Source organism: Diospyros lotus, chromosome 12, assembly GCF_014633365.1.
Source record: "Diospyros lotus cultivar Yz01 chromosome 12, ASM1463336v1, whole genome shotgun sequence".
Lineage (NCBI taxonomy): Eukaryota > Viridiplantae > Streptophyta > Magnoliopsida > Ericales > Ebenaceae > Diospyros > Diospyros lotus.
In genome coordinates this window covers 25,291,169-25,309,186 of record NC_068349.1, presented here as the reverse complement: position 1 = coordinate 25,309,186, position 18,018 = coordinate 25,291,169, and the positions used below count along the sequence as shown (strand labels likewise).

At 35.0% G+C, this 18,018-nt stretch overlaps 1 long non-coding RNA gene across 1 annotated transcript; it reads left to right on the top strand.

Moving 5' to 3' along the window:
* The first annotated feature begins 2,963 nt into the window (after positions 1–2,963).
* On the top strand, positions 2,964–4,002 carry LOC127814147 (uncharacterized). Its single transcript, XR_008026290.1, has 3 exons — positions 2,964–3,101; positions 3,389–3,482; positions 3,854–4,002. It is a non-coding gene; the product is annotated as an uncharacterized LOC127814147 (long non-coding RNA).
* The last annotated feature ends 14,016 nt before the right edge of the window (positions 4,003–18,018 follow it).

Genomic DNA, 18,018 nt, shown 5'->3' with positions numbered 1-18,018 from the left:
ATGTTTTGGAAACTTGAGTTTTAGCCGTCGGTCCATAGTAGAACTCCTTAACGAAGAATTAGACAACTTTGTTACAATCAACGATATCTCCAAATTGACTAATTTGATTTTCAAGAATCCAAATCCATGCGAAAGACGACATTTTGAAAAGGAAAATACTCTAAGGAAAGTCCTAATTCCGATTTCGGGATGGATTGGAAACTTGAGTTTTATCCATAGGTCCATAATAGAATACCTTAAGGAAGAAGGAGACAACTTTCTTACAATCAACGATATCTCCAAATTGACAAATTTGATTTTGACGAATCCAAATCCATGTGAAAGACGACATTTTGAAAAAGAAAATACTTTGAGGAAAGTCCAAATTTCGATTTCGGGATGTTTTGGAAACTTGAGTTTTATCCATCGGTCCGTAGTAGAACACCTTAAGGAAGAATGAGATATCCCCAAATTGACTAATTTGATTTTGACGATTCCAAATCCATGTTAAAGACAACATTTTGATACACAAAATACTCTAATGAAATTCCAAATTCCAATTTTCGAATGTTTTGGAAACTTGAGTTTTAGCAATGGGTCCATAGTAGAACACCTTAAGGAAGAAAGAGACAACTTTGTTACAATGAACGATATCTCCAAATTGACTAATTTGATTTCAACGAATCCAAATCCATGTGAAAGACGACATTTGGATACACAAACTACTCTAAGCAAAGTCATATTCTCATTTCGGGATGTTTTGGAAACTTCAGTTTTCACCGTTGGTCCAAAGTAGAACACCTTAAAGAAGAAAGTGACAACTTTGTTACAATCAAAGATATCTCCAAATTGACTAATTTGATTTCGACGATTCCAAATCCATGTGAAAGATGACATTTTGATACACGAAATACACAAACGAAAGTCTAAATTCCAATTTTTGGTTGTTTTGGAAACTTGAGTTTTAGCCACGGGTCCATAGTCGAACACCTTAAGGAAGAAAGAGACAACTTTGCTACAATCAAAGATATCTCCAAATTTACTGATTTGATTTTAACGATTCCAAATCGAAGTGAAAGACGACATTTTGATACACAAAATACTCTGATGAAAGTCTAAATTCTAATTTCGGATTGTTTTGAAAACTTGAGTCTTACCCATGGGTCCATAGTAGAACTCCTTAAGGAAGAATGGGACAACTTTCTTACAATCAACGATATCTCCAAATTGACTAATTTGATTTTCACGATTCGAAATGCATGTGAAAGACGACATTTTGGATACACAAAATTCTCTAATGAAAGTCCAAATTCCAATTTTTGGATGTTTTGGAAACTTGAGTTTTAGCCATGGCTCCACAGTAGAACACCTTAAGGATGAAAGAGACAACTTTGATACAATGACAGATATCTCAAAATTGACTAATTTGATTTTGACGATTCCAAATCCGTGTGAAAGACGAAATTTTGATACACAAAATACTGAAATGAAAGTCTGAATTCTGATTTCTGGATGTTTTTGAAACTTGAGTTTTCGCAATGGGTCCATAGTGGAACACCTTAAGGAAGAAAGAGACAACTTTGTCACAATCAAAGATATCTCCAAATTGACTAGTTTGATTTTGACGAATCCAAATCCATGTGAAAGGCGACATTTTGATACACAAACTACTCTAAGCAAAGTCCAAATTCGGATTTCGGGATGATTTGGAAACTTCAGTTGTTGCCGTGGGTCCAAAGTAGAACACCTTAAGGAAGAAAAAGACAACTTTGTTATAATCAAACATATCTCCAAATTGACTAATTTGATTTTGGCAATTCCAAATCCATGTGAAAGACGACAGTTTGATACACAAAATACTTTAACGAAAGTCGAAATTCCAATTTTGGGTTGTTTTGGATACTTGACTTTTAGCCATGGATCCATAGTAGAACACCTTACGGATTAATGGGATAACTTTGTTACAATCAGCTATATCTCCAAAGTGACAAATTTGATTTTAACAATTCCAAATCGATGTAAAATACGACATTTTGATACACAAAATACTCTAACGAGAGTCCAAATTTTGATTTCGGGATATTTTGGAAACTTGAGTTTTAGCCGTGGGTCCATAGTAGAACACCTTAACGAAGAATTAGACAACTTTGTTACCATCAACGATATTTCCAAATTGACTAATTTGATTTTGAAAAATCCAAATCCATGTGAAAGACGACATTTTGAAAAGGAAAATACTCTAAGGAAAGTCCTAATTCCGATTTCGGGATGGTTTGGAAACTTGAGTTTTGTAATACCCTAAAACTTGTAAGCTATTTCTATTTAATAAATTAAATGATTTCCCGATTTTCTTTAGGTTCTCAAAGACTCGGGAATTTGTGAGATTCAAGGATCTTTAGGGGACTTAAGGGCAATGAACTTCAAAGTTTATTTAAACCTAACTTTGGATTCCAAAAAGATATCAAAAGTGGCTATGGATTTCAAACCCAAATTAAATTCAATTAATGGACACATGTCACCATATGGATGGAGACACATGGGTAGAAATGATTTCATGGACACGTGGCGTAATTTGGATGGAAAATCAAAAGTAATGATTAAACACCAATCTCGAGGGACACGTGGCACCGTAGGAGGGAAGCAATGATGAAGCTCACATCTTGAGGGACACATGTCGTAGTAGGAAGAAAGTAATAATGAAAGCTCATATCTCGAGGACACGTGGCGCCGTAGGATGAAAGCAATCATTATGGCTCAAATCTCCATAACACGTGGCGAAAATCCATTCGTTAAAGGGTTAAAAATGTCATGATAAGGCTCATATCTCAAGAACCACTTGTCACCATGGGAGGAAAGCAATAATTAGGGTGTAAATCTCAAGTGCCAAGTGTCACCATCTTAGAAAGCCAAGTGTCACAATCCTATGGATTTAAGGGCACTATATAAGAATGTCTTGGGTTGGGTTTTTGGCCACTAAATTAAGGAGGTAAGTTGCTTATAAAGGAGGGGAAACTCTGCTGTAAAGAAGGGAAGGAAACCCTGCCCGAGTCGGAGCCGAAAGCAAGCCGTTGGAAGGCACGAGCCCCTTGAAATCCGTGCAAAACAGTAACCGAAACCGCAAGGTAAGCTCATCTTCTTTCTGTAATCACGTAGAGGGTTGAAAGAGGAGTCCGTAGGTTCAAACGGCACTCGAATCGGAGTTAAAATGAGAGAGTTATGCCCGTTTTAATTTTCAGGGTCGGAAGTCCGTCTGGCGCGTGAGCCGCACGCGCCCAACAGAGCTGCGCGTCCAGGAGCGTGGCAGACCTTGTGGGAGCGCGTGTGAGCGCGTGATAGGTCTTCTTGGCTTGAAATGTTTCATGAAAACTCCTACTTTTAGTAGATACTTACCTATCGAAACATATTTTAGGTTTGGATACAAAACAGTCTCGGTTTTTATAGAACAGTCCACTTGGAGCGACGTTTGGCCGTGAATTTGTGCAACCAAGAAGTGGGAAGATTCGGTGAGTGGTTTTTAAACTGTATTTCTTACATTTTGTGCATATTATTGAGCATGTTGGCTATGATTGCAAGTGCATATCATGTTTATTTCATTTGCTACGCATGTTTCTTTCCATTTGTTCATGCATCACTACGTGTGGCTTGTGACTAGTTGTGAATATCATGGGTGAAGGGAGTCTTCACTTGGCCGTGTTGTTAGGCTGTGTTACATGATAAGGTTGGCAGGGGTGATTGCAACACCCTGGCGTCACATCCACCTGGAGCATGCATCTCTGCATTTTGCATTTGCACGCATGAAGTTATTTTTAACCATCACTTAGATTTAACGATCTAACCCGGGTGTTCATACCCCTGGAATATTCAAATGTTCCAGATCTGTCAGGCTCGGGCTCAAAGGGAGAAGGCCTGGAGGCGGTGCGAGTGTAGTTATCTTGTTTAGGCATCTCTTACGATGTTGTAGTATGTTACAAGATTTGTACTCTAACTTTGACAATATTTTGTCTCGTGGAGAATGAAGTCTACTTTCCTTGCTATCTTGATAAATTGTGTGTGTGAATGTTTATTTATGGAAGTCCCAACATTTCAGGTTACGATCCTTACTATAGTATATGGGATTTCCTTAACGCCCGTGTAAATATTATAGTACCTTATATACTATCTTGGGGTTGGGGCGTTACAAGTTTTATCCATGGGTCCATAGTAGAATACCTTAAGGAAGAATGAGGCAACTTTCTTACAATGAACGATATCTCCAAATTGACAAATTTGATTTTGACGAATCCAAATCCATGTGAAAGACGACATTTTGAAAAAGAAAATACTTTAAGGAAAGTCCAAATTTCGATTTCGGGATGTTTTGGAAACTTGAGTTTTACCCATCGGTCCATAGTAGAACTCCTTAAGGAAGAACGAGACAACTTTTTTACAATCAACGATATCTCCAAATTGACTAATTTTATTTTTACGATCCAAATCCATGTGAAAGACGACATTTTGATACACAAAATACTTTAATGAAAGTCCAAATTCCGATTTCAGGATGTTTTGGAACTTCAGTTTTTGCCATGGGTCCATAGTAGAACACCTTAAGGAAGAAAGAGACAGCTTTGTTGCAATGACAGATATCTCAAAATGGACTAATTTAATTTTAACGATTCCAAATCCGTGTGAAAGACGAAATTTCGATACACAAAATACTGAATGGAATGTCCGAATTCCGATTTCGGGATGTTTTTGAAACTGGAGTTTTAGCCATGGGTCCATAGTAGAACACCTTAAGGAAGAAAGAGACAAGTTTGTCACAATCAAAGATATCCCCAAATTGACTAATTTGATTTTGACGATTCCAAATCCATGTGAAAGACAACATTTTGATACACAAAATACTCTAATGAAAGGCCAAATTCCAATTTTCGGATGTTTTGGAAACTTGAGTTTTAGCAATGGGTCCATTGTAGAACACCTTAAGGAAGAAAGAGACAACTTTGTTACAATGAACGATATCTCCAAATTAACTAATTTGATTTCGACGAATCCAAATACAAGTGAAAGACGACATTTGGATACACAAACTACTCTAAGCAAAGTCCAAATTCTGATTTCGGGATGTTTTGGAAACTTCAGTTTTGGTCGTTGGTCCAAAGTAGAACACCTTAAGGAAGAAAGAGACAACTTTGTTACAATCAAAGATATCTCAAAATTAACTAATTTGATTTCGAGGATTCCAAATCCAAGTGAAAGACGACATTTTGATACACAAAAAACACTAATGAAAGTCTAAATTACAATTTTCGGTTGTTTTGGAAACTTGAGTTTTAGCCACGGGTCCATAGTCGAACACCGTCAAGAAGAAAGAGACAACTTTGCTACAATCAAAGATATCTCCAAATTGAATGATTTGATTTTGACGATTCCAAATCGAAGTGAAAGACGACATTTTGATACACAAAATACTCTGATGAAAGTCTAAATTCTAATTTCGGATTGTTTTGAAAACTTGAGTCTTACCCATGGGTCCATAGTAGAACTCCTTAAGGAAGTGGGATAACTTTCTTACAATCAACGATATCTCCAAATTGACTAATTTGATTTTCACGATTCGAAATGCATGTGAAAGACGACATTTTGGATACACAAAATACTCTAAAGAAAGTCCAAATTCCAATTTTTGGATGTTTTCGAAACTTGAGTTTTAGCCATGGCTCCACAGTAGAACACCTTAAGGAAGAAAGAGACAACTTTGTTACAATGACAGATATCTAAAAATTGACTAATTTGATTTTGACGATTCCAAATCCGTGTGAAAGACGAAATTTCGATACACAAAATACTGAATGGAATATCCGAATTCCGATTTCGGGATGTTTTTGAAACTGGAGTTTTAGCCATGGGTCCATAGTGGAACACCTTAAGGAAGAAAGAGACAACTTTGTCGCAATCAAAGATATCTCCAAATTGACTAGTTTGATTTTGACGAATCCAAATCCATGTGAAAGGCGACATTTTGATACACAAACTACTCTAAACAAAGTCCAAATTCGGATTTCGGGATGATTTGGAAACTTCAGTTGTTGCCGTGGGTCCAAAGTAGAACACCTTAAGGAAGAAAAAGACAACTTTGTTATAATCAAACATATCTCCAAATTAACTAATTTGATTTTGGCAATTCCAAATCCATGTGAAAGACAACAGTTTGATACACAAAATACTTTAACGAAAGTCGAAATTCCAATTTTGGGTTGTTTTGGATACTTGACTTTTAGCCATGGATCCATAGTAGAACACCTTACGGATTAATGGGATAACTTTGTTACAATCAGCTCTATCTCCAAAGTGACAAATTTGATTTTAACAATTCCAAATCGATGTAAAATACGACATTTTGATACACAAAATACTCTAACGAGAGTCCAAATTTTGATTTCGGGATGTTTTGGAAACTTGAGTTTTAGCCGTGGGTCCATAGTAGAACACCTTAACGAAGAATTAGACAACTTTGTTACCATCAACGATATTTCCAAATTGACTAATTTGATTTTGAATAATCCAAATCCATGTGAAAGACGACATTTTGAAAAGGAAAATACTCTAAGGAAAGTCCTAATTCCGATTTCGGGATGGTTTGGAAACTTGAGTTTTATCCATGGGTCCATAGTAGAATACCTTAAGGAAGAATGAGGCAACTTTCTTACAATCAACGATATCTCCAAATTGACAAATTTGATTTTGACGAATCCAAATGCATGTGAAAGATGACATTTTGAAAAAGAAAATACTTTAAGGAAAGTCCAAATTTCGATTTCGGGATGTTTTGGAAACTTGAGTTTTACCCATCGGTCCATAGTAGAACTCCTTAAGGAAGAATGAGACAACTTTTTTACAATCAACGATATCTCCAAATTGACTAATTTTATTTTTACGATCCAAATCCATGTGAAAGACGACATTTTGATACACAAAATACTTTAATGAAAGTCCAAATTCTGATTTCAGAATGTTTTGGAACTTCAGTTTTTGCCATGGGTCCATAGTAGAACACCTTAAGGAAGAAAGAGACAGCTTTGTTGCAATGACAGATATCTCAAAATGGACTAATTTAATTTTGACGATTCCAAATCGTGTGAAAGACGAAATTTCGATACACAAAATACTGAATGGAATGTCCGAATTCCGATTTCGGGATGTTTTTGAAACTGGAGTTTTAGCCATGGGTCCATAGTAGAACACCTTAAGGAAGAAAGAGACAACTTTGTCACAATCAAAGATATCCCCAAATTGACTAATTTGATTTTGACGATTCCAAATCCATGTGAAAGACAACATTTTGATACACAAAATACTCTAATGAAAGTCCAAATTCCAATTTTCGGATGTTTTGGAAACTTGAGTTTTAGCAATGGGTCCATTGTAGAACACCTTAAGGAAGAAAGAGACAACTTTGTTACAATGAACGATATCTCCAAATTAACTAATTTGATTTCGACAAATCCAAATACAAGTGAAAGACGACATTTTGATACACAAACTACTCTAAGCAAAGTCCAAATTTTGATTTCGGGATGTTTTGGAAACTTCAGTTTTGGTCGTTGGTCCAAAGTAGAACACCTTAAGGAAGAAAGAGACAACTTTGTTACAATCAAAGATATCTCAAAATTAACTAATTTGATTTCGAGGATTCCAAATCCATGTGAAAGACGACATTTTGATACACAAAATACACTAATGAAAGTCTAAATTCCAATTTTCGGTTGTTTTGGAAACTTGAGTTTTAGCCATGGGTCCATAGTCGAACACCTTAAGGAAGAAAGAGACAACTTTGCTACAATCAAAGATATCTCCAAATTGACTGATTTGATTTTGACGATTCCAAATCGAAGTGAAAGACGACATTTTGATACACAAAATACTCTGATGAAAGTCTAAATTCTAATTTCGGATTGTTTTGAAAACTTGAGTTTTACCCATGGGTCCATAGTAGAACTCCTTAAGGAAGAATGGGACAACTTTCTTACAATCAACGATATCTCCAAATTGACTAATTTGATTTTCACGATTTGAAATGCATGTGAAAGACGACATTTTGATACACAAAATACTCTAAAGAAAGTCCAAATTCCAATTTTTGGATGTTTTGGAAACTTGAGTTTTAGGAATGGGTCCATAGTAGAACACCTTAAGGAAGAAAGAGACAACTTTGTTACAATGACAGATATCTCAAAATTGACTAATTTGATTTTGACGATTCCAAATCCGTGTGAAAGACGTAATTTTGATAACCAAAATACTGAATTGAAAATCCAAATTTTGATTTCTGGATGTTTTGGAAACTTGAGTTTTAGCAATGGGTCCATAGTAGAACACCTTAAGGAAGAAAGAGACAATTTTGTCACAATCAAAGATATCTCCAAATTGACTAGTTTGATTTTGAGGAATCCAAATCCATGTGAAAGGCGACATTTTGATACACAAACTACTCTAAGCAAAGTCTAAATTCGGATTTCAGGATGATTTGGAAACTTCAGTTTTTGCCGTGGGTCCAAAGTAGAACACCTTAAGGAAGAAAGAGACAACTTTGTTACAATCAAAGATATCTCCAAATTCACTAATTTGATTTCGACAATTCCAAATCCATGTGAAAGACGACATTTTGATACACAAAATACTCTAATGAGAGTATATGTTCCAATTTCGGGATGTTTCGGAAACTTGAGTTTTAGCCATTGGGTCGATAGTAGAACACCTGATGGAAGAATGAGACAACTTTGTTACAATCAAAGATATCTGCAAATTGACTAATTTGATTTCGACAATTCCAAATCCACGTGAAAGACGACAATTTGATACACAAAATACTTTAACGAAAGTCGAAATTCCAATTTCGGGTTGTTTTGGATACTTGACTTTTAGCCATGGATCCATAGTAGAATGCCTTACGGAAGAATGGGACAACTTTGTTACAATCAGCTATATCTCCAAAGTGACAAATTTGATTTTAACAATTCCAAATCGATGTGAAATACGACATTTTGGTACACAAAAAACTCTAACGAGAGTCCAAATTCTCATTTCGGGATGTTTTTGAAACTTGAGTTTTAGCGTGGGTCCATAGTAGAACACCTTAACGAAGAATTAGACAGCTTTGTTACTATCAACGATATCTCCAAATCGACTAATTTGATTTTAAAGAATCCAAATCCATGTGAAAGACGACATTTTGAAAAGGAAAATACTCTAAGGAAAGTCCTAATTCCGATTTCGGGATGGTTTGGAAACTTGAGTTTTATCCATGGGTCCATAGTAGAATACCTTAAGGAAGAATGAGACAACTTTCTTACAATCAACGATATGTCCAAATTGACAAATTTGATTTTGACAAATCCAAATCCATGTGAAAGACGACATTTTGAAAAAGAAAATACTTTAATGAAAGTCCAAATTCCGATTTCAGGATGTTTTGGAACTTGAGTTTTAGCCATGGGTCCATAGTAGAACACCTTAAGGAAGAAAGAGATAGCTTTGTTACAATGACAGATATCTCAAAATGGACTAATTTAATTTTGACGATTCCAAATCCGTGTGAAAGACAAAATTTCGATACACAAAATACTGAATGGAATGTCCGAATTCCGATTTCGGGATGTTTTTGAAACTGGAGTTTTAACCATGGGTCCATAGTAGAACACCTTAAGGAAGAAAGAGACAACTTTGTCACAATCAGAGATATCCCCAAATTAACTAATTTGATTTTGACGATTCCAAATCCATGTGAAAGATAACATTTTGATACACAAAATAGTCTAATGAAAGTCCAAATTCCAATTTTTGGATGTTTTGGAAACTTGAGTTTTAGGAATGGGTCCATAGTAGAACACCTTAAGGAAGAAAGAGACAACTTTGTTACAATGAACGATATCTCCAAATTGACTAATTTGATTTCGACGAATCCAAATCCATGTGAAAGACGACATTTGGATACACAAACTACTATATGCAAACTCCAAATTCTGATTTCGGGATGTTTTGGAGACTTCAGTTTTGGCCGTTGGTCCAAAGTAGAACACCTTAAGGAAGAAAGAGACAACTTTGTTACAATCAAAGATATCTCCAAATTGACTAATTTAATTTCGACGATTCCAAATCCATGTGAAAGACGACATTTTGATACACGAAATACACTAATGAAAGTCTAAATTCCAATTTTTGGTTGTTTTGAAAACTTGAGTTTTAGCCACGGGTCCATAGTCGAACACCTTACGGAAGAAAGAGACAACTTTGCTACAATGAAAGATATCTCCAAATTGACTAATTTGATTTTCACGATTCCAAATCGATGTGAAAGACGACATTTTGATACACGAAATACTGTGATGAAAGTATAAATTCAAATTTCGGATTGTTTTGAAAACTGGAGTTTTAGCCACGGGTCCATAGTAGAACTCCTTAAGGAAGAATGAGACAACTTTCTTATAATCAACGATATCTCCAAATTGACTAATTTAATTTTCACGATTCGAAATCCATGTGGAAGACGACATTTTGATACACAAAATACTCTAATGAAAGTCCAAATTCCGATTCTTGGATGTTTTGGAAACTTGAGTTTTAGCCATGGGTCCATTGTAGAACCCCTTAAGGAAGAAAGAGACAACTTTGTTACCATCAAAGATATCTCAAAATTAACTAATTTGATTTCGAGGATTCCAAATCCATGTGAAAGACGACATTTTGATACACAAAATACACTAATGAATGTCTAAATTCCAATTTTCGGTTGTTTTGGAAACTTGAGTTTTAGCCATGGGTCCATAGTCGAACACCTTAAGGAAGAAAGAGACAACTTTGCTACAATCAAAGATATCTCCAAATTGAATGATTTGATTTTGACGATTCCAAATTGAAGTGAAAGACGACATTTTGATACACAAAATACTCTGATGAAAGTCTAAATTCTAATTTCGGATTGTTTTGAAAACTTGAGTTTTACCCATGGGTCCATAGTAGAACTCCTTAAGGAAGAATGGGACAACTTTCTTACAATCAACGATATCTCCAAATTGACTAATTTGATTTTCACGATTCGAAATGCATGTGAAAGACGACATTTTGATACACAAAATACTCTAATGAAAGTCCAAATTCCAATTTTTGGATGTTTTGGAACTTGAGTTTTAGCCATGGGTCCACAGTAGAACACCTTAAGGAAGAAAGAGACAACTTTGTTACAATGACAGATATCTCAAAATTGACTAATTTGATTTTGACGATTCCAAATCCGTGTGAAAGACGTAATTTTGATACACAAAATACTAAAATGAAAATCCAAATTTCGATTTCTGGATGTTTTTGAAACTTGAGTTTTAGCAATGGGTCCATAGTAGAACACCTTAAGGAAGAAAGAGACAATTTTGTCACAATCAAAGATATCTCCAAATTGACTAGTTTGATTTTGACGAATCCGAATCCATGTGAAAGGCGACATTTTGATACACAAACTACTCTACGCAAAGTCCAAATTCGGATTTCGGGATGATTTGGAAACTTCAGTTTTTGCCGTGGGTCCAAAGTAGAACACCTTAAGGAAGAAAGAGACAACTTTGTTACAATCAAAGATATCTCCAAATTCACTAATTTGATTTCGACAATTCCAAATCCATGTGAAAGATGACATTTTGATACACAAAATAATCTAATGAGAGTATAAGTTCCAATTTCGGGATGTTTCGGAAACTTGAGTTTTAGCCATTGGGTCCATAGTAGAACACCTTATGAAAGAATGAGACAACTTTGTTGCAATCAAAGATATCTCCAAATTGACTAATTTGATTTCGACAATTCCAAATCCATGTGAAAGACGACAATTTGATACACAAAATACTTTAACGAAAGTCGAAATTCCAATTTCGGGTTGTTTTGGAAACTTGGGTTTTAGCCATGGGTCCACAGTAGAACACCTTAAGGAAGAAAGAGACAACTTTGTTACAATAACAGATATCTCAAAATTGACTAATTTGATTTTGACGATTCCAAATCCGTGTGAAAGACGTAATTTTGATAACCAAAATACTGAATTGAAAATCCAAATTTTGATTTCTGGATGTTTTTGGAACTTGAGTTTTAGCAATGGGTCCATAGTAGAACACCTTAAGGAAGAAAGAGACAATTTTGTCACAATCAAAGATATCTCCAAATTGACTAGTTTGATTTTGACGAATCCAAATCCATGTGAAAGGCGACATTTTGATACACAAACTACTCTAAGCAAAGTCCAAATTCGGATTTCAGGATGATTTGGAAACTTCAGTTTTTGCCGTGGGTCCAAAGTAGAACACCTTAAGGAAGAAAGAGACAACTTTGTTACAATCAAAGATATCTCCAAATTCACTAATTTGATTTCGACAATTCCAAATCCATGTGAAAGACGACATTTTGATACACAAAATACTCTAATGAGAGTATATGTTCCAATTTCGGGATGTTTCGGAAACTTGAGTTTTAGCCATTGGGTCGATAGTAGAACACCTAATGGAAGAATGAGACAACTTTGTTACAATCAAAGATATCTCCAAATTGACTAATTTGATTTCGACAATTCCAAATCCACGTGAAAGACGACAATTTGATACACAAAATACTTTAACGAAAGTCGAAATTCCAATTTCGGGTTGTTTTGGATACTTGACTTTTAGCCATGGATCCATAGTAGAATGCCTTACGGAAGAATGGGACAACTTTGTTACAATCAGCTATATCTCCAAAGTGACAAATTTGATTTTAACAATTCCAAATCGATGTGAAATACGACATTTTGGTACACAAAAAACTCTAACGAGAGTCCAAATTCTCATTTCGGGATGTTTTTGAAACTTGAGTTTTAGCGTGGGTCCATAGTAGAACACCTTAACGAAGAATTAGACAGCTTTGTTACTATCAACGATATCTCCAAATCGACTAATTTGATTTTAAAGAATCCAAATCCATGTGAAAGACGACATTTTGAAAAGGAAAATACTCTAAGGAAAGTCCTAATTCCGATTTCGGGATGGTTTGGAAACTTGAGTTTTATCCATGGGTCCATAGTAGAATACCTTAAGGAAGAATGAGACAACTTTCTTACAATCAACGATATGTCCAAATTGACAAATTTGATTTTGACAAATCCAAATCCATGTGAAAGACGACATTTTGAAAAAGAAAATACTTTAATGAAAGTCCAAATTCCGATTTCAGGATGTTTTGGAACTTGAGTTTTAGCCATGGGTCCATAGTAGAACACCTTAAGGAAGAAAGAGATAGCTTTGTTACAATGACAGATATCTCAAAATGGACTAATTTAATTTTGACGATTCCAAATCCGTGTGAAAGACAAAATTTCGATACACAAAATACTGAATGGAATGTCCGAATTCCGATTTCGGGATGTTTTTGAAACTGGAGTTTTAACCATGGGTCCATAGTAGAACACCTTAAGGAAGAAAGAGACAACTTTGTCACAATCAGAGATATCCCCAAATTAACTAATTTGATTTTGACGATTCCAAATCCATGTGAAAGACAACATTTTGATACACAAAATAGTCTAATGAAAGTCCAAATTCCAATTTTTGGATGTTTTGGAAACTTGAGTTTTAGGAATGGGTCCATAGTAGAACACCTTAAGGAAGAAAGAGACAACTTTGTTACAATGAACGATATCTCCAAATTGACTAATTTGATTTCGACGAATCCAAATCCATGTGAAAGACGACATTTGGATACACAAACTACTATATGCAAACTCCAAATTCTGATTTCGGGATGTTTTGGAGACTTCAGTTTTGGCCGTTGGTCCAAAGTAGAACACCTTAAGGAAGAAAGAGACAACTTTGTTACAATCAAAGATATCTCCAAATTGACTAATTTAATTTCGACGATTCCAAATCCATGTGAAAGACGACATTTTGATACACGAAATACACTAATGAAAGTCTAAATTCCAATTTTTGGTTGTTTTGAAAACTTGAGTTTTAGCCACGGGTCCATAGTCGAACACCTTACGGAAGAAAGAGACAACTTTGCTACAATGAAAGATATCTCCAAATTGACTAATTTGATTTTCACGATTCCAAATCGATGTGAAAGACGACATTTTGATACACGAAATACTGTGATGAAAGTATAAATTCAAATTTCGGATTGTTTTGAAAACTGGAGTTTTAGCCACGGGTCCATAGTAGAACTCCTTAAGGAAGAATGAGACAACTTTCTTATAATCAACGATATCTCCAAATTGACTAATTTAATTTTCACGATTCGAAATCCATGTGGAAGACGACATTTTGATACACAAAATACTCTAATGAAAGTCCAAATTCCGATTCTTGGATGTTTTGGAAACTTGAGTTTTAGCCATGGGTCCATTGTAGAACCCCTTAAGGAAGAAAGAGACAACTTTGTTACCATCAAAGATATCTCAAAATTAACTAATTTGATTTCGAGGATTCCAAATCCATGTGAAAGACGACATTTTGATACACAAAATACACTAATGAATGTCTAAATTCCAATTTTCGGTTGTTTTGGAAACTTGAGTTTTAGCCATGGGTCCATAGTCGAACACCTTAAGGAAGAAAGAGACAACTTTGCTACAATCAAAGATATCTCCAAATTGAATGATTTGATTTTGACGATTCCAAATTGAAGTGAAAGACGACATTTTGATACACAAAATACTCTGATGAAAGTCTAAATTCTAATTTCGGATTGTTTTGAAAACTTGAGTTTTACCCATGGGTCCATAGTAGAACTCCTTAAGGAAGAATGGGACAACTTTCTTACAATCAACGATATCTCCAAATTGACTAATTTGATTTTCACGATTCGAAATGCATGTGAAAGACGACATTTTGATACACAAAATACTCTAATGAAAGTCCAAATTCCAATTTTTGGATGTTTTGGAACTTGAGTTTTAGCCATGGGTCCACAGTAGAACACCTTAAGGAAGAAAGAGACAACTTTGTTACAATGACAGATATCTCAAAATTGACTAATTTGATTTTGACGATTCCAAATCCGTGTGAAAGACGTAATTTTGATACACAAAATACTAAAATGAAAATCCAAATTTCGATTTCTGGATGTTTTTGAAACTTGAGTTTTAGCAATGGGTCCATAGTAGAACACCTTAAGGAAGAAAGAGACAATTTTGTCACAATCAAAGATATCTCCAAATTGACTAGTTTGATTTTGACGAATCCGAATCCATGTGAAAGGCGACATTTTGATACACAAACTACTCTACGCAAAGTCCAAATTCGGATTTTGGGATGATTTGGAAACTTCAGTTTTTGCCGTGGGTCCAAAGTAGAACACCTTAAGGAAGAAAGAGACAACTTTGTTACAATCAAAGATATCTCCAAATTCACTAATTTGATTTCGACAATTCCAAATCCATGTGAAAGATGACATTTTGATACACAAAATAATCTAATGAGAGTATAAGTTCCAATTTCGGGATGTTTCGGAAACTTGAGTTTTAGCCATTGGGTCCATAGTAGAACACCTTATGAAAGAATGAGACAACTTTGTTACAATCAAAGATATCTCCAAATTGACTAATTTGATTTCGACAATTCCAAATCCATGTGAAAGACGACAATTTGATACACAAAATACTTTAACGAAAGTCGAAATTCCAATTTCGGGTTGTTTTGGAAACTTGGGTTTTAGCCATGGGTCCACAGTAGAACACCTTAAGGAAGAAAGAGACAACTTTGTTACAATAACAGATATCTCAAAATTGACTAATTTGATTTTGACGATTCCAAATCCGTGTGAAAGACGTAATTTTGATAACCAAAATACTGAATTGAAAATCCAAATTTTGATTTCTGGATGTTTTTGGAACTTGAGTTTTAGCAATGGGTCCATAGTAGAACACCTTAAGGAAGAAAGAGACAATTTTGTCACAATCAAAGATATCTCCAAATTGACTAGTTTGATTTTGACGAATCCAAATCCATGTGAAAGGCGACATTTTGATACACAAACTACTCTAAGCAAAGTCCAAATTCGGATTTCAGGATGATTTGGAAACTTCAGTTTTTGCCGTGGGTCCAAAGTAGAACACCTTAAGGAAGAAAGAGACAACTTTGTTACAATCAAAGATATCTCCAAATTCACTAATTTGATTTCGACAATTCCAAATCCATGTGAAAGACGACATTTTGATACACAAAATACTCTAATGAGAGTATATGTTCCAATTTCGGGATGTTTCGGAAACTTGAGTTTTAGCCATTGGGTCGATAGTAGAACACCTAATGGAAGAATGAGACAACTTTGTTACAATCAAAGATATCTGCAAATTGACTAATTTGATTTCGACAATTCCAAATCCACGTGAAGGATGACAATTTGATACACAAAATACTTTAACGAAAGTCGAAATTCCAATTTCGGGTTGTTTTGGATACTTGACTTTTAGCCATGGATCCATAGTAGAACGCCTTACGGAAGAATGGGACAACTTTGTTACAATCAGCTATATCTCCAAAGTGACAAATTTGATTTTAACAATTCCAAATCGATGTGAAATACGACATTTTGGTACACAAAAAACTCTAACGAGAGTCCAAATTCTCATTTCGGGATGTTTTTGAAACTTGAGTTTTAGCGTGGGTCCATAGTAGAACACCTTAACGAAGAATTAGACAGCTTTGTTACTATCAACGATATCTCCAAATCGACTAATTTGATTTTGAATAATCCAAATCCATGTTAAAGACGACATTTTGAAAAGGAAAATACTCTAAGGAAAGTCCTAATTCCGATTTCGGGATGGTTTGGAAACTTGAGTTTTATCCATGGGTCCATAGTAGAATACCTTAAGGAAGAATGAGACAACTTTCTTACAATCAACGATATGTCCAAATTGACAAATTTGATTTTGACAAATCCAAATCCATGTGAAAGACGACACTTTGAAAAAGAAAATACTTTAAGGAAAGTCCAAATTTCGATTACGGGATGTTTTGGAACTTGAGTTTTAGCCATGGGTCCATAGTAGAACACCTTAAGGAAGAAAGAGATAGCTTTGTTACAATGACAGATATCTCAAAATGGACTAATTTAATTTTGACGATTCCAAATCCGTGTGAAAGACGAAATTTCGATACACAAAATACTGAATGGAATGTCCGAATTCCGATTTCGGGATGTTTTTGAAACTGGAGTTTTAGCCATGGGTCCATAGTAGAACACCTTAAGGAAGAAAGAGACAACTTTGTCACAATCAAAGATATCCCCAAATTAACTAATTTGATTTTGACGATTCCAAATCCATGTGAAAGACAACATTTTGATACACAAAATAGTCTAATGAAAGTCCAAATTCCAATTTTTGGATGTTTTGGAAACTTGAGTTTTAGGAATGGGTCCATAGTAGAACACCTTAAGGAAGAAAGAGACAACTTTGTTACAATGAACGATATCTCCAAATTGACTAATTTGATTTCGACGAATCCAAATCCATGTGAAAGATGACATTTGGATACACAAACTACTATATGCAAAGTCCAAATTCTGATTTCGGGATGTTTTGGAGACTTCAGTTTTGGCCGTTGGTCCAAAGTAGAACACCTTAAGGAAGAAAGAGACAACTTTGTTACAATCAGAGATATCTCCAAATTGACTAATTTAATTTCGACGATTCCAAATCCATGTGAAAGATGACATTTTGATACACGAAATACACTAATGAAAGTCTAAATTCCAATTTTTGGTTGTTTTGGAAACTTGAGTTTTAGCCACGGGTCCATAGTCGAACACCTTACGGAAGAAAGAGATAACTTTGCTACAATGAAAGATATCTCCAAATTGACTAATTTGATTTTCACGATTCCAAATCGATGTGAAAGACGACATTTTGATACACGAAATACTGTGATGAAAGTATAAATTCAAATTTCGGATTGTTTTGAAAACTGGAGTTTTAGCCACGGGTCCATAGTAGAACTCCTTAAGGAAGAATGAGACAACTTTCTTATAATCAACGATATC